Source organism: Vidua macroura, chromosome Z, assembly GCF_024509145.1.
Source record: "Vidua macroura isolate BioBank_ID:100142 chromosome Z, ASM2450914v1, whole genome shotgun sequence".
Classification (NCBI taxonomy): domain Eukaryota; kingdom Metazoa; phylum Chordata; class Aves; order Passeriformes; family Viduidae; genus Vidua; species Vidua macroura.
In genome coordinates, this window is record NC_071611.1 from 81,763,191 (window position 1) to 81,791,075 (window position 27,885).

Below are 27,885 nucleotides of genomic sequence, written 5' to 3' on the forward strand. Positions count from 1 at the left end.
ACTAAGGATTGGGAGGTTTTTGGCTAAGGCTGATCTTCCATGTAGGTGTTGGAAATGTCAGTGTTTCGAGCCACAGGGAGGGGTTTATACACTAAAAATGGTCTACTAATGGCATATTGTTACCACAGCTTTGGAGCAGAGAAATAGGTGCTCTGTTTTTTCCATCTGTAGGGGTTTTGTCATTCCTGGTCAGACTTGCTCATCAGTGGATCCTCTGGACATAGAGAATGGAAAACACTGGAGATGACATGTTTGCTATTTGTTTATATATTTGTTGGGTAGCTTTCTCCTTTAAGTCAAAATGTGGGACTAAAAGTGAGAGGGAAATTGTCTCTATGTGTGTGCACGTGCACAAGTGAGTCGTCTATGCAGGCAGGAACTTGATTTCCTCCTCAGGTGGAAATCAGGTTTTTTTAACATTGAAAAGAACCCCAATTCATCTCACAAAGTAATTTTTTTTTTTTTAATGGAGGCAGGAATTTCACTTAACCCTAGGAATTATTTTAAGCACCAAAATGCAAAATTACTTGTTCTGAGCTTCCTAAAAGAATTAGGAATGTTCATAAGTCTCACGGGTGTCAGGTAAATTGCTGATATCTCACAGGCACTCTCTTCTCCTCAGGAACTGGCATAAAAGTCACTTGATATAAGCTCAGTCGCAGAAATGCTGTGATTACAGTGATTCCTGCCAAGTTATACAGGCTTATTTTTTCCTTGATGTGAGATTTTGGAGGGAGGGAATCATCTTCTCATTCTCGGGTTGGAGAGCACTCAGCTCAGAAGTGTTCTTGCTTCTGGCCACTACCATTGCACAAAATAAAGCAATAAAATAGTTTCAAATAATAAACCAAATAATAAAATAAATATTACAATAAAAAGCATTTTAAAATGTTTTATAATTCCATAATAAAAATGCAATGAGACTATCCCTTTGATGTGCGTGAGATGTAAACAAAAAATAGATATCTGTACAAAATTAATGCTAATGCCTTCCAACCCACAAAATTAAACAAGATGCTAGCTCCAAACTTTTTTTTTTTTCTTTTTTTTTTCTTTTTTTTTTTTTTTTTCCACAGACCACAGCGATTAATTTTGAAATCAGTTGTGTTTGGATAAAACTTTGTGTTCTTAGAAAGGCTTTCCTAAGTCCTGGCATCTTTAGTGGAACAGAAATCCATGCCAGCATGACAATATTAATAAAGTCCATTAAAAACAGCCAAAACTTGTTATTCATCATAAACATAAATCTCTAGAGGCAGAAGGGTAGATCTCAATTAGAAAAAGGAGAAGTTTAAATGGTTTTTTACATAAAATTTTATCATTTATGTTAAGAATTTAGAATTAGTGTATTCACATTGGATTTGAATTTAGAATTAGTGTATTCACATTGGATTTTATTGCTGGCTCCTGATTTTTTAGGCTATGTGGCTCAAATAAGGAGCTTTTCACTCGTTTTGAAAGAAAAAAATCCTACCAGTTTCAATAAGATAAATACTTTTTTAAATCCAGTAAAAACTAGAGAAGTGAGGAATAGATGTTGTGAGTCCAAATTTGTGTGTCTCTTCTATTCATCCCCTGTGCAGCCAACTGACCATTCAGAGCACCAAAGATCACCTTTTGTGTCAAAAAAATATTGTGAAGGGACATATTTTGGCTGCTCATGAAAGAGGTTTTATGGGAAGCAGTAAGGCATTTCATGCTGGTCCCCCTCTTTTTTTATGTGCGCTCGGCTTCCATTTTTTCCTTTAATATTGTTAATTATTCCTCATGTTGGATGTGTGAACTGCATTTGCAGTTGTTCAGGTCCTTTGAGTGTGTGACTTTACAGACCTACACTGGAATTATTTCACATTTTCCCTTGCATCAGCAATTTTGTGCTGGGTTTTGAAATCCTTGGATGCTTTTATTAGACTCCTTTTTTTTTTTTTTTTTTTTCCCTGTGTAAGCCAGATCCTTTAAACAAGATTAGTCAAGGCTGAGCCTGTGCCACAGGCTTCCAGTGCCAGTGCATGGGGATGTCTGGTGGCAGAGTTGGTTCTCATACACATTTCCACAGCTGTTTTCCACCCAGGAGTATGAACTTGTGAGCCTTGCATTTCATCTCATATCTCCACTTTTTATGTACTGTTTTAAAGGACTATGTATCAAGAAACTCCCTTCTTACATCAAGATAATCACCGAATGCATTATTTCTCTCACTTTTAGGTCAGTGGCTACCATCAGTTCTGAGCAATCAATGCTCAATAGATCTCAATTAGAAAAAGGAGCAATCAATGCTCAGAACAAGACAGTTTAATTTTAAACCTTCCTTAATGCATCTGGCAGGAGGTGCTGGATATTTTGCACTCAGAAATTCAGGCACATCATAAAAGCATGAGAAAGCATCACATAAGCCTGGTGAGGGAAAAACCTCTCTCCTTGAGGTGTTCACCAGTTAAGGGTTCTCTAACTGTGGAAAATCAGAAAAATCAGAGTAGATGATGTTGGGCAAAGAAAAGTGGCTGTGGATTTCCATGCAGACACACACCTGAGGCTTTCACAAGTCATGGGCGTGGCAGACAGGAATTAATTTGGCGTATTTGGTAGCTGAGGTCCATCTGACTGTGCTGGTGGTGACTCCAGGGGGAAGAGGATGCCTGTTGAATTTAGGGAAAACCCAAGAAGATGCCTGCTGAATTTGGACAAAGCCTGAAAACACCTTTTGGTGTGGTGAAATCTCTGGCCAGGTCGCAGAGAACCAGATGCAGAGACTCTTGTGGATGCTGTTGCAAGAGGACTTGCATCCCAAAACAATAGCTGCTTTAGGCATTATTAAGTGTGAAGAGAAATCTTGTGGCTTCCTGGCTTCCAGGACAGTGACACTGCCGTCAGTCTATTGGCCATAGCAAATGTCATGCTAAGCTGCATCTCCACACCCATTTTCTGAGGGCACCCAATTCCATTCACTGAAAACCCACAGTCCTGCCTAAACCAGCGGCCTCTTCTTCCTCTGTGGTCACAGGGAAGAGACATCCCCTTCTGATGACTGATTCATCCTGTCCTCAGCCAGGATGGGTGTGAAAAACCCCCTCTGGAGGTGTCTGCCTCTCTTCACTTCCAGCTCCCAGCCAGTGCAGCTCAGCCCTGTGTCCTCCCCTGCCATGCCAGCAGTGTCATATGGGAATCACAGAATTATTAAGGGTGGAAAAGTCCTCTGAGACCATTGAGTCCGACAGTTCCCCCCAGTGCTGTCAAGCCCACCACTAACCCACGTCCCCAGGTGTCACATCCACAAGCCTTTTGAACGCTTCCAGGGCTGGTGACTCCACCACTGCCCTGGGCAGCCCATTCCAATGCTTTCCAGCCCTTTCAGTGAAAAAAAAACCCATCCAATCTAAACCTCCCCTGGTGGAACTTGAGGCTGTTTCCTCTTGTGCTATCACTTGATGCCTAGGTGAAAAGATTGACTGGAAACCGTAAGGAGAGATGACCCAATGCACGTGATAAGAGCTCAGGGAGAAAAGTTTTCTCTCACCACCCTTCTCATCCCCAGAAACGTCCCTGAAAAAGTCACCGTGATCAAGGCACCTTCCCTGGATTCCAGCTGCAAGGAAGGCTAGGAGAAACTGAATTTCTTCTGTGGTATCAAAACTGGACTCAGTCCCAGCACAGCCCTGTGTGTCCCCTGCACATCCTTCTGCCACTGCCACTGTGTGGCACATGGAAGCTGCTGCCTGCCCTCACCCCGCAGCAGAGCTCACCACAGAAAAATACTTTGGGCCAGCAAACTGGGTGCAGTCAACCCTCGCTGACGCCAATTATCCCAAACCTGAACTATCGCTAATTACATGAAAAATCACAATATTCTGCAGGAGCACACTATGAAAACTTCAGAAAATCACTCAGCAAGCTTAAAGGGATGTTTAAAAGCCTCTCATTTGCTAGCAAAGAGAGGGTGTAATTAATTCAAAGGCTTGTCAAACTGCAGGCTAGCTTCAGGCTTAGTCTGAAGACAGCCTGTTCACAGGCAGGGCTTTTTGGACTGCTTTAAACAAATATGTTTTGTTTCCCACTGGCTTTCCTAGATGGAGAATTCAGAAATAATACTAATACTAATACTAATACTACTAATAATAATAATAATAGAAGACACATTTTTAAGCAGTCTGGCATGCAGAGATGGGACCCATACTAAAACATTGCTCAGTATTTGCACTGGGGCACATTGCATAAGTGGAGTGAAGATCCAGGTATTTCAGCCCCCAAGTTTCAGTGGTGTAAGTCAGACTCATTCTCTTAGTTTAATTTAAGTGCCATGAGAAACTTCAAGGGAGGGTGTTGTGAGCCACTATTTAAGGAGCTGTTTTAATCTGTGTTTCCAAGACATTCTTTATCCTAGCCTGGTCTCATGCAGAGATAAAACCACTGAATTGCTAAGTACAAATATTTGTGGGCTTTCAAGATTCTTTGCTCCAAACCTAATAGAAGAGGGAGCTGAGCTATGAGTTTGCAAGATTTTACCGTTCCTTTCTTTTTATTTTTTTCATCCCCAAAAATGTAAAGACTCGGCTGTAAGCATCTACCCAATAGATAATGCTTCTGAAAAGCAGATCTGCGTGGGTTGTGCAGAAAAAAAAAATATTCCTGGCAAATTCTGGGAGTTGAGTTCCACTCACCTGTGCACAGAGCTCTCTTGCTGCTTCGAAAGAGCAGCTCAGTGTGTTCATTTTGGTGATGTTTTGCTGCTTTTTGCAGAAGTCAGCTTCCATGCACTGAAATGCAGGGCATTTAAATTCTTCCCTGTGCTGCTCAGCTCTGCTGGCAGCGTCAGGTGTCCACAGGCTCAGGATGAAGTTTGGGCCACACTCAGTTTTCTTCCTGTGAACAGACAGTGAAAGGACATGGAGGAAGGGAGTTAAACTAAAAGAGAAGAGATTTAGGCTGGGTGTTAGGAAGTTCTTCACTCAGACGCTAGTGAGGCCCTGGCACAGGGTGCCCAGAGCAGCTGTGGCTGCCCCTGGATCCCTGGAGGTGTCCAAGGCCAGGCTGGACAGGGCTTGGAGCAGCCTGGGACAGTGGGAGGTGTCCCTGCCATGGCAGGGGTGGGAATGGAGGGGCTTCAAGGTCCCTCCCATCCCAAATCTGTCTGGAATTCTCTGATTCTTGTGGTATGCTGGAATCCGAAATGCAGGGAACTTCACAGAACTTTGGGCCTGTGAGCCAAAGCTTAGAATTAAACACAGGGCTTGATCTGAGACCTTGGAAAAGGTTTCCAAACTCAGGTGCTGGAAGGGAGAATGTGGATTTGTAGTTTAAAGCAGAGACACGTTAAACTAAGTAAAGGAAAGTTTAGAGTTTTAGAAAAAAATAAAAGTAGTTACAAAGGTAAACAAGAAGTTTAGACTGCAGTGCTGTAGGTTTGTGTGTCATAACATGATTGGCTAAGAAAGCTCACACTGCAGCATGAGTCCTTAAGGTGAAATATTTAAGAATTGGGTCAAAAGCATAAATATCCTTGTTGGCAGTATTTTATTGGCCAATAAATCCTTAAAATATCTTGTAACTAGAGGTCTTTTGACCTTCTGAGCCATGCAGTGAAGATGTGAGCTGAACTCACCCTTCCTGTCTATGTCAAACATTTATAAAAGTAAATTGCACCATCTAAAAGAACTCATCTAACTCATTCAAAACTCCTTCAAAATTCCTGCAGTGGTATTTCTCTGCTAACAATGATTTGGTGAGACCATGTGTCACTCTAGGAGGCTGAATTTCTGGACACACCCAATGCATGGAGAAAGTAACGAGTGTAAAAATAATTTATATAATAAAAGGAAAATCCAGCAGGTTTCTTGAATGCCACCGCTCTGGTTCCCCACACCCGTCTGAGAACAGCTCCATGGTGTCTGTGCAGAGGAGGTCCACAAGACCATCCTTGACAAGGCTACACCCACTTCCTAACACACTCACCACCCTGACAGCACCCACTGCTGCAGGACCATCTGCCAGCTTAAACTTCTCAGAAACAAGCTCTGATCTTTTCCTCCCCGTCCCTTCCTTGATTTCCAGCATCATCACGGGTGATTCCTCCACCTTCCCATCAGAAGTTCATAACCTGAGCACTGCTGTCAGCGCACACTCTGCAGATCCTGCCCTCCAGATTCAGAATATCTGAAGATTTAATCCTTCCTGCCTACACCTTATTTAGGACTGTATCATTCCTGGGAATTATATTCTTGCTGCTGATCATGGCCTGGTCCTCCAGCAGCAGCAGCATCCTTTATATCCTCCTCCTCCTCCTCCTCTTCAGCTGACATGAATGCTGTGGCAGGCACATTCTTCTCCCTCGCAGGATTTTTTTTCATAGAGGAGCACAGAGGAAAGAAAGAGAAAACAATTTCTATTTCTGCTCCTTGTTTTTCCCATGTGGAATGTGTTTGGAGAATTGTTTACCTGGGGTGATCGCTTGGTTGGATTCTGGTGAGGATTGTTTGAACCTGATATCCAATCAAATCTACCTGTGTTTAAACTCTCAAGAGAGCATCATGAGTTGTGAGTTAGTTAGAAAAGTAGGTTTGTAGTTTTAGTATCTCCTGTAAATAGTATATTAATGTATTATAGCATAGTTATAATAAAGAAATCATTCAGCCTTCTGAGCTGGAGTCAGACATCAGCATTTCTACCCACCGGGTTCACCTGCATTTACAATAGAAGGCCTTTTTGCATCCATCGTGCCTGACATCTCATCACACAGAAAGCAGGAAGGAGCTGTTCAAGTTGTAAGTCAGACTCACAACACTCAGGAAAAAAAAAAAAAAAAGAAAAAAAAAAAAGAAAAAAAAAACCCGACATGACTGTTTCAGAAAGCATGAAATTAATCCCCCACCTTCTCAGTGGTTTGGCCCTCACAGTCATGGAGAACGCAGGCTAAATCCTTTACAGTGTGCCTTACAGGGCACTTTGCAGCAGCTGGATGCTTCAAGGTTTTGCTCACCCTTTGATTAATTTAGAAAGCATTTTTTTTTAATTTTACTTCTCTAATATTACCAACCACAAGAACATGTGTGCAACATACAAGCAAGCGGCCTGACGCGCTAAGAACTTGTTAAACTGCAGATTTTGGATCTTCTTAGGTTAAACAGTTTGCTAGAGCGTAGAATCACAGATCCAGAGTCACAAAATGGTTTGAGCTGGGAGGGACCTTAAAGTCTGTCTCATCCCACCCCTGCCACGGCAGGGACACCTCCCACTGTCCCAGGTGCTCCCAGCCCCAGTGTCCAGCCTGGCCTTGGGCACTGCCAGGGATCCAGGGGCAGCCCCAGCTGTGCCAGGGCCTGCCCACCCTGCCAGGGAACAATTCCTATCTGCTGGATCAGTCCGTGTCTCACAAACTGGATGGACCCTGACTGGTTGCAGATTTAGGATTTATTATCTGTCTGTGTCATACAAGCAAAAAGCAAGAGACACAGGGAAATAACAACATCCATGCAAACACAGATCAGAGACAGGATGGCAGCCCATGCAAAGCCTTTTTCTACATATTCTCTGAACCAACAGCATAAAAGCAAAGGTGTAAAGGCATTATACTCTAACCAATTAGAAAAGGAACCACGTGGGTTTAACATTAGCAAAAGGACTTCTGTGAACCTCAAACAATACACAATAATTCATTATTTAAGGTGGAAACTTCTTCTATCTTTGCAAAGCAGGTATCTAGGACTTCTTACATCTTGAGTCAATAAGTTCTTGCTCTTTCTTGTTCCTTATGATAAATATAAATGCATTCACTTGGTTCTTAACTTCCTAGCTTCCCATGAGAAGGTTTTGAGATTTCCCAGCTTTTCTTAGCTTTATGTCTACTTTCTGGGGCCTTTTTGCACTTCCTAATGTCTTTTCCCTTTTTATATTCCTACATTCCTAATTCCCAGTATCCCAGCCAGCCCTGCCCTGTGGCAGTGGGAGCCATTCCCTGTGTCCTGCCCCTCCATCCCTTGTCCCCAGTCCCTCTCCAGCTCTCCTAGATCCTCGTTTTTAGCCCTTTTCCTGAGTTTTCCCCAGAGCCTTCTCTCCCCCACGCTGGACATTCCCAGCTCCCCCAGCCTTTCCTCACCACGGCCAACGCGAAAATTAAAACCAATGGGTGCCGTCAGCGCTTCCCTCATTTTCTTTGTGAAGGATTAACAGCAGCCGCTTTATGTGTTCCCGAGGAGCTCCCAGGCCTCTGGGAAGGTTTGAGAGGAGTTTCTTTTCCTTATTCCTGCCTGCTTTTTCCCCCCGCAAGCACACAGGATCACGTTGCAGAGGGTTTGCGGCCTTGGCTGGGCGTCCGGGCCTGGAAACAGATGAGTTAATTAATTCCCCACAGCTTCTCATGACATCTCGGTAATTAATGCCCCAGATCTCGCTCCATCTCCCCTCTGAGGAGCGCAGCTCTCATTTAATTGCCTCAATAATGCATACTCAAAACGAGTGCTGGCCTAATTGTCCCTAGGCAGATCCCTGGATGAAAGTCGGTGAGAAACCATACAGGCCGCGACGCTGAGTAAGAGCCCAAAAAGCACAATAAAGCACAAGCTTGTAACTCTTTGTTGCTCTCTAATACCGTCAAAGCAACAAATTTACTTTTTTCAGGCATTCAAGAAACAAATTAAGGATAAAAATCTCGCTACACCCTCTGTTTCCTCACCCCCTCAGCTATACAAAATAAGACCTTGAGGCGGGTTTTATGGAATCACAAGATGATTAAGGTTGGAAAAAATATGTTTCTTTAGTGTAACAGCTTCCACAGGAAGGGATAAAGTTTCAAAGCACAGTGTGATGCTTGAGCTGTGCTACTGCAGTTTGTGGGGCAGAACTGTCATTCAAAGTTTTTTAATAAGACTTTTAAAGGGCAAAAGTCCTGAGTGAGGTGAGTTACCAGAGATTTGATACCTGCAGAAATGGTGGTGTTCTATCAATAACCTCCAGCCGCTGTGCCAAGGCTGCAGGTAAAGAATGCACCCATGGAGATCACACTGTAAATGAAAACCCTGCGAACACCAAAGATTACAGGCAATTTTTCAGTATTCAGTAGGATTAAAAGTTGTTCAAAATGTACTCGGCATCCCTGGTTCTAAACATCACCACAGCTCAAACATTCACCGCCTTTCTCTCTCTCTCCAATCAATGGGTGCATTAGGGTTATATAATCACTTATTTCTAGCTGTCATAGTTTGCTCAAACAAGTAATGTTTCCATAATTTCTGTGCTACAAAGAGTTATCTCTGGACTGGCATCTCTCTCTGCCTTCAATTCTACACAAAATAGGGACCCTGGACCATTACTTTTGCAGTTGTGGGCAGAAATATACATTAAAACTCCTAATCTCTAATGCAAGATCAGACTAAGGGCCATGGTCAACTGCTTACCAAGGCTTTTAACCAAGTAAAAGAAAGAAAAATTCACCTTTTCATTTCAATTTTTTGAATATTTTTTTTTTTCCTAACAGCACACGTGAACGTTTCACTTTTAAATAATTTTTTGCTTGCTTGCTTTTTGGAGACAAAAGTAGGTTAAATTAAATATTAATTAAACTGCTCTTTAAGCTAAAACAAATTTCAATTTTTCCCTTTGCACTTAAAAAGTTCAAATATACCCAGGCCAACTGTATCTAGCCTTATACTCCCCCCACCTCCCCCCCACAAAAAAAAAAAAAAAAAAAAAAAAAAAATTGTGTTTAATTGTGTTTTCAGCTTCTCAGCCCTTCTGTAGAGATGAACCACAACCATTGTTACACTTCTTCACAGCAAAATCCAGCTTTGGTTGCAGTCCCATCTCACAATCCACATTTATAGTGACACTTCAGTACATACTCAGAGTTATTCAAGATTTGACCCCTTCAAATCCTTACATGGATGATGTAGCTCGTTTCAACAGATGCTGAATCACAGAAATGCACAGAGTTTGGCTGTGCTGCTCCAAACCCACAACTGTGAACAAGTGCAGGCGACAGGAAAGCCCAAATTCAGCCCAAAATACAACCCATGATGCAGAGTCTGGCGTTGACTCACTGCACACCTGAGGAATCTTCTGAAATTGTGACACAACATCCCCAAACTGACACGGGACAGCAGCTTTGGGTGTTACTACAGACCAGAAATCAAACTTTCTTAAACTGCCTTAATTTAAAACGTCTCATAATAATCTCTATCCCAACAGGTTTGCTGTAAGTTTGGTGGGTTTTTTTTTCCCTTTTCAAACTGCTTGAAAATCTCATTTCTCCCCATATAATACATTTGAAATAAATCTGCTAAAAGGTAAGCTTTTATTAACATGACCTTGGTAACTTTTCAAGGAACTCTGCGCATAATATTTAACAAGAAACCAAAACCACTTGGCCAAGCAGTCTTTTAAAAATGGGCTAAAACTCATGAATTAGATTTGTTGGTAATTCAAACAGCAGAAATATTATCCTGTCTGCAGTCTGTTATGAGACATTGCATATGCTCTGCTGGGAGTCAGATGAATTTAAAGAACAGGGCTTGTAACTTCATTTACTTCAAAATGCAGTTCATGCAGAGTACACATGTAATGTGCACTTACTGTGATGTTTAAGTGCTAGAAATGAGCTGTTGCTGTGACTTGGAGATGTATGAGGGGGTCCTCGCCCCGTCCAAAATGAGGATTTTGGCAGACTTTTCTTTTTGCAGTTGTTTCTACATGTGCTGGGAGCCATATAGGAATCTGAAGTTTTCTCAATCCACATTATTCCAGTACTTTGCAACAGAAAATAATTTGTATCTATAGGGAGTTCTTATAGGGAATTGACTTATCAGAGAGAGCTCTAAAAGAAAAAAAAAAAAGGAAAAACTGTCCACATTTTATTTGGAGGGAACTCTTCCACGGTCATGCCATTTTCTTTAAAAAATCCCTTACTCAGGAGAAAACCCCAGTGAGGAATTCCAAGCAATATGCAAACATCAAAACTTTGCTCCCTAAATATTAACATCTTGATGAGAGCAAGAAGATGCTGAGCAACATGGGCAGAAGAAAATGGATGTTTTTATTTCTGAATGTTGTGTTTATCTTATTTTTGAGGATATAATTGACTTCGACTCCATAATGGCCTATCTCTAGACTAAATTTATCCCAATATCAGATCACCACCTCATCAAAGAATTGCAGTTGGAAGGGGATTTTTTAAAGAAAATGGCATGACCATGGAAGAGTTCCCTCCAAATAAAGTGTGGACAGTTTTCTCCCTTTTTTTTCTTTTAGAGCTTTCTCTGATAAATCAATTCCCTATAAGAACTTCCTATAGATACAAATTATTTTCTGTTGTAAAGTAATGGAATAATGTGGATTGAGAAAACTTCAGATTCCTATATTGCAAATTCGTTAATAAAGATATTTTCAGCAACAATTATAGAATTTTAAAAATACAAAGAATTTAAAAGTACTGATGAAATCTTTGTTCATCTTAGACATGAAAACAATTATGATTTTGCTTTTGGTTTCATTACAATTTCGAAGAAAAATTTCATTTTTTCATGGGAAAAAAATGGTGGAAGTGTCTTAATCTCAAGTCAGCTCTCAAATTTTAAGGGACAAAACAAATTGAATTTTTAATCTCTTAGCAAGTAGGAGGTATTGTAAAGTTGTGTACATTGGAAAAATACTGCTGCACAGTATCTTGCTACCTGCACACGACCTTGGAAAATAAGGGAAGTTCCCCTTAAGAAAAAGAAGAGAGATTTTACAAAACTACTGCCTTTTTATCTATATTGGAACTATGTTTTTTGGTCTTTATGCTATTATTCTTATTATAGAGGGAGGGGTTGTGGGGGACAATGTTATCTTTTTTAATTAGTTACCTGGAAGCAGATTATTTAGATAATCTCAATTATCTACAATGTTGTTTAGACTTCAATTATAGACAATGGACAAATAAATAAGATTTGTCCATTCTGAAGCTGTCCAAAATTAATTTGAAAGCTTTTTATTTAAAAGCTTTATTTAGATACGCCACCCATTTGCTGCCTCTCTCCCCTGAGGCACAGCAAGAGCTCCATCTCCCTTTTATCTGTCACGTGCTGCTGCCCTGGGTGGGCGCAGGGACACTGCTGAGGGGTTCTGCACTCAGACCCTCCAATAAATCGGGAGAAATTCCAGTGCTGCCATTTGAGAGGCATCTCCGGTCAGAACCCAGCAAGGCACTGTGGTATTCACATGCCCTCTGAACAGAGAGAGACTTCACTTTCTCAGGATTTCTCCTGAGAGAAGCAGAGAAAAGAGAATCAAAGCAATTCTTATCTCATTCGCTGCTCCTGTTTGTGCCCATGTGGAATGTGGTGTGGAGATTGTTTACCCAAGGTGATTTGCTTGATTGGATTCTGGTGATGGTGTTTTGGATTCGTGGACCAACTGGATCCACGTGTGTTTGTCGGGACTCTCAGCAGATAGTCACAAGTTTTTTTCTATTTAGTGATATAGCAGTTAGTGGTAGTTCTTGTTAGTGTAATATAGTGTGATAAAGTTATAGTATAATAAAGTAATTAATTAGCCTTCTGGAAATCATTGGAGTCAGAGCTCATTCTTCCCAGGCGTTGGGGGTCACTTTTACTACAAGGCACAAGTGGAGCTGGGGGAATTCTGTCACACAGCACAAGGTGAAATAAATGCAGCTGGATCCTGAGGCAGCTTGAGCTCTCTGGAGAGGGTGGAAACAGAGACCTGAAGGTTGCAATTGTTCCAGCAATCCTGGCAAAGTTCTCATTTGAGCTAAACTGTTCACAGTGCACGGTAGCAAGCTGCAGACATTGCAGATCCCTCAAGATCTCCCTCAGAATAAAATTCCACAGCAAACGCAAGACACGTGTTTCCCAATCGCTCCAATGCGATTCAGTCTGGAACATTCTACAGTTTTGCTCTTCTTTTTAATACTCTAAAAAATTCACTGGGAAACTCCTGCAGTCTTCCCTTGCTTCATTCTCCAGCCAGCTCAGTCATTACCCAACTGAGAATTAAGTCTACCAGAAAGAGGTACAGTTGTCAGTCTACAGAAGACAGGTAAAATTATACCTCTCTTGACACTATGCAGAAAGTTAGTATTTCATTTAATACATTTAATATTCAATATTTCATCTGGAGAGCAGCCTGTCCTCTTGTCCCCTGGAAAATGTTTGTGGTGTTGCACAAACCACAGGTCTGTGATAGACCTCCAGTATTGCTGGCATAAAACAAAGGAATTAATACCTTGAGAAAGAATTATTACCCTAATGTTTTCCATGTAATATATATATTTCGTGTTTCAATACATCACTTTTCACAGGAAATTCCAGACAAGGAGAAGGAATAGTTATGAGAGAAATAGATGCTATTCTGCAAAGGCACGGTCTTGGCAGTAGAGAGCTTTCCAGTAACATCTCTAAAGAACAAATTCAAGTGTGGCAGAACAAGCCATCAGAAGAGAAAAAAAAAGCAGTTTTGAATAGAGGCAAAATAATCCCAATTTGCTGAGATGAGGGAACACTCAGACAATTTGGAAAAGCTACAGTTATACACCAATGTGGCAGTTGAAAGAGATAAAAAACTGTAGGTACTGTAAGAAATAATGTCTTAAACACCAGGAAAAATACTTACTACTTACTTACACACTTACACACTACTTACTACTTACTTACACACCAGGAAACACTACTTTTAAATTCATTAAAAATAATCTGGTGACACCATGGCAAGATCTGTGCAAATATCTTTTGAAATGTGCAGGGACAGATGTGGGGTTTTAAGGATACCTAAAGCACATGCACATAAAAATCATACAAAAGGGATTATGGAGTAACTCAGTAGACCAGCGGAGAACTCATCTGCAACACTGCCTACTGCAAAAAACTTAAGAGAAGGGTCTCAAAAGAATGTCATAAAAACGTGGAAAGGGCTCCATAAGAGGAGAAACTGGCAATATCTGGCACACTTATTTCAGAGAGGGTACTCAGGGAGATAACTGATGGACACACTTCAAGAGGGTGTTGCCTTGTGTTTTCTCAAAATAATTGTGAAACCATAGACTGTTCAATGACCTGGCAGCAATTAATTAAAGGCTTTAATGCTTTATTTTATACAATATAATAATAAAGCTGTGAAATTTATTGTCACCCGGCAGTACTGCGGCCCGAAACGTACCACAGGTTCAAAATGCATACAACTTCCTGCATGTAATTGCCTGATAAAAAAAAAAAAAAAGAAAAAAAATGATATAAAGAGCAGCAAAGCCACTCCTAGTGAGACTCTCATTCTCCTCGGAATCACAGCCACTCTTGCAACAGTTTTAACTGGTCGCACAGCTAATTGTACATCCCTACATTTATCTTGTAACCACACAAGGTTAGACAGTTACTTATGAACCCAGCTGAGCCCATTATAACATTCCAGGACAAATATAATATCTTTACTATACGTTAGCATGAATAAGATAATGAAAACATCTTGCTTTCTAAATTAAAATTAAAGATAACCAGTAATGATGTTGCACACTCACCACAGAGAGCGAGTAATTTATAATGAGGAGGAAAGGAGTTCAAGTAATAAAATTGTTAGATTAATCAATTTATCTTCATTTTGTGTGTATGTATTCTAAACCGCATAGATCTTAAAATCTAAAATTATATGATAAATTATAATTAGCTGTGGGGGATAGTTCTGTTGTTCATGTTTTTGGGTGTTTTTTTTTAATATTGGACTGAAGATGTTTCACTAGCATTCTGTTTGATTGTCTGGAAAACCAGCAGCAAAAACCAAGACAAATTTCTTTTACTAGACATGCACGTATCTGCACTTGCTGAGTAGTTAAAAATTATTCTGAAAGTACATTTCTTCGATTTGGCTGTGGAAAACTCTTCTTATACATTCAAAAGCTACCTTACACAAACCTTCCCACAAAATAATTTCCAATTTGTGGAGATTGCTTGGCACATTCAGCAGAAAAGCCGAGCAAACGGGCGGCGCCGTGCGTCCTCAGTGAAAATCCATTTTTCGCCAGAAGACTCCCAAGAAAATGTTGCAGCATCCAGCCACCCACGAGGTATTGAGCTGTCACCCAAACTGCATAATTGCAGTAATTCGTGCCCCAGGGACCTCCCACCGGGAAATGCATCTCTCCATACTAATGAAGCCCAGCACAAAGTGCAGCTCGGGCATGTTTGCATGTTAATGGGGCTTTGTGCACGAGGCTGTTTATTCAGCACGCCGGGAACGCTGAAAAGAAGGTGTTAACAGAAACCTTTAGCCGGAATTAGACAGGGTTAATTAGGACATATGGAATGGGATCTGAGTAACAAGAGGCATTAAAATTAACCCTGTTTATCCAGCTGCAGCGGGACAAGGGAGGGGGTGGGGGAAATCCCTCCTTTGACCCACATAAAGGACTTTTCTGCCGTGGGATTTAGGGGCAGTGTTTTCCCACTGGCGCAGCTCCACCCGTGGCTGGGGACTTGGCGTGGAGGAGGTGATGTGGATCCATCAGTTCGTCCTTTTTCCTGACTCCTCCCAAAACCTGTGAGAGAATCGAAGCACAGGAATGATCATGTGAAAGTGAAAGGTGAAATAATCCATAGAGGTAGCAGCAAGATCTTTTTGGCAAAATAACATGAGTTTCAGGCCAAATCTATAAATATGTGCCCTGACCTGCGCATTATAGAGGCATTTTTGATGTTAAAGCACTTGAGGAGACCTTGAGGAAAATCAGGGACTCTAGTTAGAAGCCTTCATCCATGCCTGGGTCTTCCAGGATTTTTAGAAGATAATTGAAGGGTTGTAATGATCAGCCTAATGTCAGAGTGAGAGGAAAAGGCAAAATAATATTAACAAAATGATGCCTGAGTCTTAGCAGCACAGTTTGATAATTCTATAATGGTATTTTCAGACTCTGTGCTATAACTTTGTTTCAGGGCAGGATGCAAAAAGAGCTTTTTCTTCCCTTTTAAGTAGACCATACTCGGTGACTCTTTTCTTATTTAACAGTTTTTCCTAAGAATGTTAAATATATTGCTCTTTGCTGAGTTCTTGGGACAATGACTTCACCCAAGGTTCACAGAAGGAATAGCTGACCAGTATTTCCACTAGTTCACTTCTCAGATGTTGCTGCCCTCTTTGCTCACAGATTGGTAATTGATTGCTACAATCAAGGCAAGAGCAGAGCATTTGGTTACTCCTTAGTTTGGTATTTCATACTTGCATTTCAGACCTTGAAAAGGCTTCTTTTTTTTTTTTTTCCCATGCCCTAAAGCTTGTTTCTTTTAGTATTCTACCAGCTGATTTAAGAAATACTATAGTTCTTCCCTATAAACTTTATTTCTATTCCTACATCTTCCTACCCACAACAAAACTGTTACTACCATATTTCAAAGCAGATTTTAAAATTGGATGTTCAGTTCCTGTTTCTTGCAGAAGACTGATGTTTTCCTTATCACATCTGGAAAGGCTTTTTTTTTTTTTAAAAAAAAAAAAAAAAACAAAAAAAAAACACAGGTTTTATTCTGGTGTGTGCCAGTAAATGTGTAGCTCATTCAGTGTAAGCAGAACTACATTTGACTGATTGACAAGAAGCCCCTGCTTGCTCAGAGCAATGTATCTGTCATCCTGGAGGAAGCAAAATGACAGAAATGACAGCCAGCACGTAGGACGAGGATATCAAGAGAGATGCTGTGTTCCTTGATCGTAATGCCACTAAAATGGAAAAGAAAAAAAAGAAAAAGATTGAACTCAAACATCCAACAGTCACAAACATCTCTATTTCCAGCACAGAAGCAATTGTTGCACTGATCCCTTTAAAAAAAATAATAAAATTGTGCAATGCAACAACAAACTCCTGTTAGGAATGGACAAATGCAGGAACACCTTGCTCCCAATTCTGTGTTGTACAAAGGGCTCAGGGCTTTGTGGTGTAATACAAGGACTGGCCATGGTGCCCTCTGTGGGAAAGACTAATATTATTCCTGCATGGAATATTCTCTGGGCTCAGGCCTGTTGAAACTTACTGGGTTGGACCAACAGGTATCACATTTGCACTGCAGAAATGGACATAACAGGGAATTATTAACATGCTAATATTGGGTCTATTACGTCAGCATGGAGAGTCAGTGGCTAAAATGTGGAAAATAAAGTCTCTTTTTTTTTTTAAACTGCCTGTGTTTAATGATGGGTGGGATGAAAGAGGCAAAAAAGGGATGTGATATTTAAAAGGGCTCAGCCAGGCTCCTGATGCCTTGGAGTGGCTACCTAGAACAAGTCTCGGTTCTAGACTTCTAGACTTTCTAGCCTTTTCTTAGACAAGTCTAAGAAAATAAAAGTGGGTGTTTATTAAAGGCCTTCACAAGGTCCATCTTGGGCAGTCAGAAGCCTCCCAGAGGCTGCACCCAAGGTGGACAATGCTCACGAGTTTTTCACACAATTATAAGTTTGGTCCATTTGCATTTCAGGGGTTCATCCTCCAATTCCAGCTCCAGGTGATGAAGTCATTCACCCCCAATTTGCTCCCTCCCAATTCACTTTTGTTTATACTTTTGGGGCCTGAGGCTGTCGGGTGTCCCTGAGTTTCAGGCCCAGAGGAATTGTTCTGTCTGTCCAAAGCGTGAAGACAGCAACTGACACTGTGTGTGGAGCTTAGAGTTATACCCTACAGGATTTGAAAAACGTAAAAGCTGAAATCCTGAGGCATCGCTCTGCTGTAGGCACTGCAGCTGGTGCAGAGCAGGCCACGATGGGGTCTGGTAGTCTTCCTCCAGCACAGCTCTACCTGCCAGCCACTGCTCACACGGCGACTCCTGCAGAGCCACCAGGAGCCCCGCTCATTTTGGAAAAAGTTCTGTTCTCCCAGGAACCAGAGGCATCTGTCCTATGCTCCCCGTGGTGGTGGGCGCCTCAGCAGCAGGACAGAGGAGGCTTTTTTGCCCCAGGTATGATGCCACAAAAAAAAAAACCTGTTCCCATCCCTCCCTCCGTGAGGAGAGTACATTTGATCTAACCAGCACAGCACCAGCAAAACCCACTCAAGGCTTTTGCAACCCTGAGGCGTGTGGCTACTTGAAGACCAGGAGTTTTGGCAACATTTGTGGGGGGCTCATAACTGCAGGATGGAGGTGATTTATGGGCAGCACTGACGGTTGTCTGGGTTGCTTGCCGTGACACAGACCAGTTGCATTCGTGATGGATTGAGGTCATGGAGGGGGAGTGGAAGAGGTCCTGTCATATATCCTTCATCAGGTTTTCATTTGTCTGTGAGTTAGGGTTGTGGTAGCAGTGGGAAAAGGGTCTCATCTGAGTGTTTATTTTTCTAGCCTGAAGGGCTCTGTTCCTCAAACATGCTTGTGTTTGATACCTGAAAGGGAGACATCAGCGTGAGGGATTTGTGACTCGACTCCCTGACCTGTGCTGCCAGTCAAATTTCAAAAGCAAAATCAAGAGCTTGGGAGCTTAAAAAAAAAAAAAAAAAAAACAAGTAAAAAAACTAGACAGAGCAGCACAGGTCTTTGAAGAGCCACACAGACCAGCCTTTGAGCATGGTGTGCCCACCACATGTGTGCCCTATGCAGATGCTGGGTCAGTGTGCTCTGCTCTGTGGTGCAAAAACACCCAGAAAACCCCTAAAGAACAGATCCATGTTGCACCTCCACAGAAGATGCCTATAGTACTACTCAGGGTTTGCAAAATCGGGCCCTTCACTCGTTTCTGGTGGATGGAGCATTTAATTCACTACTCTGCCTCAAACTCACACACAAATAAGTACAAATAGTCAGTCAAAGATCTTGGTTGCAAAATTATGCCCAAAACTCTGCACTCCTATTTCTAAAGTGCCACTCCCTGCAGTGACAACTAAATACTTTTTATTATCTAAAGAGCATTTCTTTTTCAAAACAGATAGCCTCCAAAGCTTTAAACTCATTCTGCTGCTTTATCTTCTGCATCAGGTCTGCCATCCCGGACATGCACGAATCAAGTGGGAGGATGGTGCTTTCACCTCTGTATTCCCTAAACCAGCCTGGGAAACCCAAATAAATTTAGGAAGCATGGAAATAGTGCACAATCACCAGAGGCTCCAGCACCACAGCCCAGGAGCTGGAAAGAAGCCCTGGATGCAAAACTGGGGTTTGGTATTTCAGACAGCTCCTAGTGAGGGTGCGCAGAGCCGTGTGTGTGGTGAACTCTGTGCAATGCCCAAGTGAGACCCTTCTGGTGGCACAAACAGCTGGAGAATAACCATTAAAACATCAGCCTGTGTCTAACATCTATCCATGTGGCTTTGCTCCTCCTTGGGCTTCCCCCAGGATAATGAGGGACTAATTAAAACCAGTCCCTTTTCCACACAACTCTAATACGCTCCTCACAGCCCAGGTGTGTTTCGCTCTTATTAATGACTTCATATTAATTAAGACTGAGAAGAGGGAAGGGGGTGATCTCTCATTAGCAGCAGGAACGAGGTGGTGAAGCTGCCACACCCCGCACTGGTGCTACCCTGAGCTTTCTGCAGAAGTAGAGGGGTTTTCCCCCAAGGACCTCACAGACTGCGCCCATCCCTTCAGCACTAGTGACCGACAGCCCCCAAAAACCTTCCCGAGAGCCTGCAGCCCCTCAAAAGCAGGAGGTCTCCCCCAGTTTGCACAGGGGCAAAGCCAGAGCATCTCTGCTGAATGCTCAGCCTCAGCTGTGCCGTGTCACCTCTCTACACACCAGCCCAGGGATTTCATTCTGCTACCTAATTAGGCAGCCAGGGAAATTTGAACGCCAAAGCAGCCAGGTATAAATAGAAATCCTTCAGTTACTGGGGGAGATAATAAGGCCTGAACCTTCTCTCATTTGTACTTTATCAGAGAAATGAAAAGGGGGGTGGGTGGGAAAAGACGCACAGTTTAAACATATGCTTCCAATTTTCTCAGAACTAGTAAATGGAAAATACTGCTCTGCCGTTTACCATTTTCATATTTATTCTGCAGTATGTAGGGTTAGAGGTGGGTCATGTTTCTGTGGCAACTATTGTGGAAACAAAAATTCTTTGTGCCATAGTCTTATGTTAATTAAAACTTAGAGCATAAAAACACCTCAACTACTTCAATAGATGTTTAGTTATTTCGTTCAAATTCAGGACTGAGTTAGTCATTCAAGTCAAACATAATCTGCAAACCCAAGATAAAGATGTAATAGGATTTTCTCAAAGAGAATCACCTTTCTTAGCTTCCCTATTACATGAGAAACCTGAGTTAAAATACTATTTTCAAAATAAAACATCACTGCTATTAACCCAAATGGATATCCAAAAACCTGCCAAACAAAACCAAGTTTGGTGGGTTTTAGGTAGAGGAATTATCTTGTAACAATGCACTTAAAAATCTATTCACTTTTATTTTAGAAAAATATCAGAACTGTTATTAAGGAGTCTTTTTTTATTATTATTATTTTCTTTTTTTTTCCTTTTTACCTGTTGCTTTGAGGTTTTTATTTCTTTCTTGCAGGAAAAGTAATTCTACCATTCTGCAATGCAAACTCACCGTGTTTTATCCAACATCTCACAGAGGTTTATGTCCTTTCAACTGGTTCCCAGGAGATTTCCAAACCTCTCAGTTGGTTCCCTGGCTGTTTCTGTCATCCACTGACCTGCTCACAAAGTCACAAGTTTACCTGTTCATAGGTCCAGTACTAAAACAGTCAGTGCAGCATGGCAGGTTTTACCCTGATACACTCTTAGGGAAACCATAAATCTTGGTGAGAACAGAGCAGGGACAAAGTGGTTATTAAGAATACTTTCCATTTTTACAAACATATCTGCTAAATTAGACAGAATTGGTGAAATTACGTTGAAAACTCTTTATTTTTCTGTTTCTGAGAATTTAGTGCTCAGCAACTGATCCATATGAGCCGCACTGCACTCTTACACAAATTCTTTACTTTTAATTTGCTGTGCTAAGAAGTTCTGGAGGCCATTGTAGCTGATGGTCACAGGGATCTGTATGATTTAATGGATTTAATTCAGATCAATCTAATCCTCCTGAAGTGGCATCAGCTATTAGATCAGATTTAATCCTTTTCATACAAATGGGTTCAGGAAGCCTTGTCTTGCTTAGACTGTCAGAGCAAAGGAAACCTTGGGTTCAGACTTCCCTGAGACAGCAGCTACATCCTACTGAGGGGAAATTTAGCTTTGGATTTTCACAAAGACCTGTGATAGGCATAAGATTTATTTTGTGGGTGAAACACCTTCTTCTGTGGATAAAACACCTTATTTTTTTAGACAAAAACAATAAAATCCTAATAATTTTTAATTCTCAATGCCCCCATGAAGAAAAGGGAAACAGAGACTGTGTCCTGCGACTGCTTTCTTTGGTTTTCCTGAGGTTCTTTTCAGTGTTTTGTTGTTTTTTTTTTTTTTAAATCTCCTTTGAGACAAGGCGATATATGACGTAACGTTGACAAAACTGTAAATCCAGCGGTGATGCCATCCAGGAAAAATCCCAGCAGTTAGGTACCAGGAGCTGCCCACTTTGCAGTGCTGGACAGAAAGATGTTCTCGGTGGTTGATTTGCACTGGATTTTTCATGCATTTCTTATTTGCTAAAGTAGGTGATCATCAGTTTCCAATGACTTGTTTTGACCTTATTCAATGGAAAATGAGGTGCTATTTCTGGCATGCTTATGAACCTACTGTTTAGTCCTAAAAGTTTTGCAAGAAAAGGGATAATAAATAGTTATTCACTTCCAGTGAATAGCTTTGTAGATTATGTGCTGAGGGCAGTAACAGCTGCTTCTCGTTACCAAAAAGGCCTCCTACCATGTGTACTGCTAACACACCAAGCTAAGGTCAAGCTGAGTAGCAGGTTTGTTTTTTTTTTTTTTCCCCAACATTGTTTAAAAGCTTTTAAATAAAACCATATTAGAAATACAGCCACCTCTGGTAACTGATTTTCAAAAGCGAAGTCAGAAGAGCTGTGAGGTTTTTTTTTTAAAAAAAAAAAAAATCTTCTTTGTTTCTGATTTGGAAGGCTTTTTCTTTTCTCTGTTAAAGGCTCCCTTTATGCTGCTAAACTCCGGAGATTTTTCCTTGCAGTCCTGAAGCCTTTTTTAATCTCCCCCTTTGGTTTTTTTTTTTTTGTTTGTTTGTTTGTTTTTGGTACTCCACTCTAAGTTTTCTTCACAAGAGCACTACAACAATCCAGCTGATTGTTCTGAAAGTTTACACGTTGCTAATTTTGCCTGCCAGGCGCAGAGCAGGGCTGGGCCATTCCCATCCCTGTGGTCCTGCATGTCAGGGCTGAGCTTGGACAGGAGGAGGAGAGCATCCTCAGAAAGCAGAGCTGACCCCAAATCAGTGCAGAGAAAACAGAGGAGGACTGTGGCTTCCTTCTAGAACAATCCTCCAGATGCCATCACATCTCCCTGGGTGAACAGTTTTTCCACCTGCTCATTAAGGGCTGCTATAATTCATATAATTGTGCAAGAGCCACACTCCTGACAGAGGGTACAACCCAAAAGTTACAGCATAAAATCCTCTCTGTCCTGGGGGCGGTCTCCTTTTTGAAAATATTTGTATTTTTCCCACCTTTATTTTGGGAGGAATATGTGAAAATAAAGCAATCCATTGCACTAACTGTGACAGAGAAAGGAAAAGCTCTTTGTACTGATAGGGAAGAGAAAAATCTGAAGCCATGGTTTCTAATTATAAAGGGTCTCGTAGGGGCTGCTAAAATCTGTGTAAGCAAGTGGAGATTCTTAACAAAGCTGCCAATTAGTACCACTCCCTTATGAACCATGACATTACCTCTTCCTACATCAAAATCCACTTAATGCTCATATTAACACAAACGTTCATCATTTCTTTTACCGCCAGTCATTCCCAGTTGGTTCTCAAAAATGGGAGGAAGGAATAAAATTTTTTATTGATAAAGCAGCAAACATTTAGATGTAATTTCTACCCAGGTCAATATCACTTTTCTGTGGGTAAAAGACAACCCAACCAGAAAATTTTTGCCCCTTATTTCTCTGCATTTAAGTTTCCAAACTGCCAAGACTTACATGACAGAAATAGAAAAGCAGAGAGGATATATACTGCTTTATAAGCTTCCCAAGTTATTTGCATCTCCAATAACTCCTGAAGGACTTTCAGCAGTTATCACTATATTTTTATTTTATGTCAAATTGTTCTAAAGACAGCTCCAAATGGTTTAGTTCACCCAGCCATGAGTAGACTGGGAAAATTGTCATAAATTGTCAATACCAACAAATCTGTTCTACTAGAATAAATTAATTTAGAGGGAAAGAGTAAAAAAAAGTAACCAAGGGAAACACAAAGGATAACTGGATATTCCTCATTAGGGAAGGCTTCTCCCAGTGCAAACCTAGTTAATAGAGGAGATGCAAGTGAAATAAATACTTGTACCAAACAGGGACACTTGGCAGCAACAAATGAAGAGTCAGCCAGGTGATAGAGATTTAGCCACAAGGGTAAATGAGGAAATAATATAAGTAAAATCTTACCTTATGACTTTTCCAGCCCCCAAATAAGGATGATGTCTTGTCCATCACAGTGCAGGAGGAAAAAGGTCTCATGTCATCTCACTGCAGAAGTAGATATTGCAGATGGATATTCTAGAATCAACTGTGGAAGGCGTTAAGGTAAAAGTAACAACTGTTACTTATTAAAACAAAAACATCAATAACATGGAGGGAATAACTGAACTCCTTACAGGTGGAGAAAATTACCTTTAACAAAGTAGTGGATGACTATGAAATTTCAAATGTCTAGGGGGAAAAAAAAAAAAAAAGAATACTGTGCTAGAATTTAATAAGCACACACAACATACCACGGGAAGTCACAGCCCAGCTAGCATGATTTGGATCTAAATAAAATGTGTGAAAAGCTGATATGAGAGGTATTCACTTAGAGAGCAGCAGGGTGGTTAATGTCAATGCCAATCATCTTGGTTTTATGGGAAATGCATCTTGGCAGGGGAAAAAAAATATATTTGTCAGGAGATTATAAATATTATTGATAAAGGTAAATATATTCACATTACAGAAACAGCTGCATTACAGCAGCTGACATTCTGCTCCATGCCCAGGGCACGAAAACTTGTTTGTTTTTAGCCACAGCTTTGCAGCAGCCTCTTAGCAGAGGAAATCCATGAGGAGGAAAGCAGCAAAATTCTTCCCAAAATCTTTATGTACACATGATGTGCCTGGTGGAACCCTAATCAGAAACAATGTCGTGCATTTACCTTAGGCTGCATCCTACCCAAAAAATTACAGGCCCGTGGATATTTTAATTTTCTGGTGTCATGAAAAGCCACCAGGAAAGGAAATAACGAAGCATAAAAGTGCATGGAAATCCAAGCCACAAACCACAGTACATCTCTCAGTATGCAGCAACCGTGTCAAAATCATTTTATAGAAAAAGTGGGGGAAAGGCTTGCAACCTCGTTAAGAATTTTCACGGTCTAAACCTTATTTTCTTTTTCCCCCGTGAAACTTCACCAGTGCGAGGGATTCTTTGAAAATTGCTAAGTGCAGGCTGGAAAAATCAACTGCACCATGATGAATCAAGATACCATAAATACGTTGCTAATCTGTGTGGTTTGGAAATTCAATTAGAAGGAGATTGCGAATTAATAATTCTTGCATTCCACAAAGCAAAATGTGTTTTCCCCTAAATATCCCCAGAGCACTCCTAATTTCCAGACATAGCACGGCCTTCAGCTCATGCAGCATGAGTATGTGGCTTTATTCCTGTTGTATGAATTGTGTTACACTCATGTTTCATGGACCCTCACCAGTCTCTGGGTGTCTTGGAATTCCTCTGAGTTTATTACGTGGGAATGGAATACTGAGCACATAAATATTTATTGAAAGCAGACAAATAATTTATCCTTTTTTTTTTTAATTTTACAGAATTATTACGTTTTTGGGCAAACACTTTTACCAAGTGTTTACAGCTTCTACATAGAATGGTTCTGGACTCAAGAATATTGTTGTAATAGCAATTGTTGTGAAAATTACTTGGCTATGGTCTTTATCCATGGTTGAGGTGGACCTGAGTAGCACATTTTCTTGGAGATCTGCTGATACCTCGTTTGAACCTGGAAATTATTTCCTCTGAACATGCTGTGACCTTACTCTGCACCTGCCTTCACCTCCACAAAAAAATATTCATCAGAAATCATACTTTGCTGCTCACCTGTTAATTTGCTATTATTTATTCAATGCTTTCATTAACTGTCTTTTGAGGTTGCAAATAGGATACACATGTCTGGAGATACACACAACAATGGTTTTTCTTGACATATTAAAATCTAAAATTCCAAATTCTGCAGCAGGAAAGCGCAGTCAGGAAGAGTATCAGGATTTCAAATTAAATCCTGGGGAGAGAATGAGGTAAAAGCTTTCCAAATATCTCTTTCCCTCTCTACACAACTGAGCAGTTCACTCGAGAGAGGAAAACCGCGGAGTTGCTGAGCAGAGGCAGATTGGGCTGTGGGAGGAAAATTAGAAAGCAATGTTTCTCCAAAGTGCATTCCACGGCCAAAAATAAACATATTTTCAATTAAAAAAAAAAAAAAAAAAAATACAGTGTAGAAGTAGTGAGTGGGCCACCAAGCTCGGTGTTGGCCAAGCACACCCTGATTTTTATGCAGAGCATGCAATGTACCCCCTGGAAATAAAATCAGACATTTCCCTGTTTCAGTGACTTTCCAGCAGGCATTTTATATCTGGCAGAGGTGATACCCACCACAATTCACTCCCCCTGTCAGCAAACATCTCTGGCTGTACTGGACAATGGAGAAAATAAACAGCATCCAAAAGCTGAGTTGCCATCACCCAGAAAAGCATAAGGGCTACCTAAAAAGGCCACAGCCTATTGCAGAGAAATGCATTTTCTCAAGGAAATTGGTTTATCATGCTGTTAAATTTGGAGGGTATTTCAATGTGGATAAACTTAATTATTTATAATTGAATTTACAATTAATTTGGGTACCTACTTTCATAGATAACTTGTAATTGTCAGCTGCAGACAGACATCACTGCTCAGTTTCTTTCTTTCTGGCACAAAAACAAAATCTACTATGAAAATTTAGGCTGGTGTTGCAGGCCTGAATAAAAGCTGAACAAAGGAGAGCTTCCCCCTCTTGCCATGCTGATGGAAGAGACATTTTCTTCTGGATCATTTAGGGGGATTATTGTCTCCAGAGGTAAACAACTCAACAGGAAATCAGACAAAAAACAAAACCACCCAAATTTACCATGGGCCCTTCCTCCAAATGCTTTCCTAATGATCAAACCCCATTCAAAGGTTTTCTTGTTTTTCTAGCAGCCATACAGCTAAACCTCCAGTTTGCTGAGCCTTTCTGATCATCTCTGCATTCCACAGAGCTTAGGATAATCATAAATGAATGCTGCAAAGTCCTCACCTTGCAATCTTCCCAGACAATTGTATGGGTTTTCAAACTGGCATGAATATATAGAATCTCATTCCTTTAATTGACACCATTTTCTTTCACCAAGAACACTTCAGTTTTAAAACAGAGGCTTTTAATAATTGAGTGTAATTTTAATTATAATTTATCATAATTTTAATAATTTAAGTGTCAATCATAATTTTAATTATTTAACTGTCAATAATTATGTGTAAATAATGCAGAGAATCGTGTATGTATTCCTTCAAAATAGCTCGGCAAAGTGAACTCTATTTAATTTCAAATGTGGATTTCTTTTCTCTTTCTATCTGATTTTATGGGAAGGGAGAGAACAATCTAACAGAATATCTCTTTGTGTTGATGCCCCATCATCTTTCTAATACTACTTTAAATTTCTGTATTGGATTGCCCATAAGCCTTTTCTTCTCCTGTTTTTTCAGTGTAATCACTCATGAAAAGCATAAGCTCGAGAAAATTTTATCTTCAACCAAACTTTTAAACTCCATATGTTTAGGGATGTTAGAAAGAAGTTAGATTTTTTTTTTTTTTTAATTAAACTATAATCCTCAGGAAGAACCTTTATGTGCATCACTTATGTAGGGAAAGGTAAACAGGTGATGTGTTGAAAGTGTAGCCAAGGAGGTGAGCTCTGGGAATGGGCTCTCTTTAAGCAAATTGAATTCTCTCATCAGTGTGTCAATGCAGCACCCACAGAGGAAGAAGCAAACTTACAAACTGGGTCCCAAAAAGGTCAATTTGTTATAGGCACATGTTTTGTACAACCAGCTGGACACATTACAATTTGGGCCGTAAGGCATTTTAAAAATTAGCCTGGATTACTGGGACCTTGGCATACAGCAATACTTCATTCCCTGAACCTTATCTTCAGCTGAATTCCTAAAAACTCACCTGCCAGTGGCCCTGTGTGACCACTGTACCATAGGAATGACCTAGCAACCATAATTTTTCCTATCTACATTCAAAAAAAACCCAAAAAAAAAAAAAAAACCAACAAAAAAAAACCCAAAACAAAACAAAACAAAACAAAAACAACAAAACAAAAAAAAACAAAAACAAAAACAAAAAAAAAAAACAAAACAAAAAAAAAAAACAAAAACAAAAAAACAAAAAAAAATGCAAAAAATCCCACAAAAAAAAAAAAACGACCAAAAAAAAAAAAAAAACACAAACCACTAAATACCTTAACTGCATGCAGCATTTTGCACAGAACTTCATAAACTTGCATTAAAAGAAAAAATCTGCTTCTGGTTAGGTCCATCTCACCCAAACTGTAAATCCTGGATCAGGAGATGACTATGAAAAACCTAAATTCCTTTTGAACCTTATCTCACTTCACATGATATTTTAGTCATATTCCCCTGCTTCGATATTCTTTATATCTGTTCTTCTGCTTTGCTTTACAATAGTTTATTTATTTTGCCTGGGAATACACTGAAAAGTACCTTGAAATGGATAT

General features: G+C 40.5%; 1 long non-coding RNA gene across 2 annotated transcripts; it reads right to left on the reverse strand.

Moving 5' to 3' along the window:
* Nucleotides 1–244: 244 nt before the first annotated feature.
* On the reverse strand, nt 245–8,298 carry LOC128822198 (uncharacterized). Of its 2 annotated transcripts, none has more exons than XR_008441393.1 (3): nt 8,087–8,298; nt 4,656–4,857; nt 245–794 (listed from the first exon to the last, which is right to left on the reverse strand). It is a non-coding gene; the product is annotated as an uncharacterized LOC128822198 (long non-coding RNA). The 2 variants fall into 2 exon arrangements; XR_008441392.1 differs by having other exon boundaries at nt 245–801.
* Nucleotides 8,299–27,885: the final 19,587 nt, after the last annotated feature.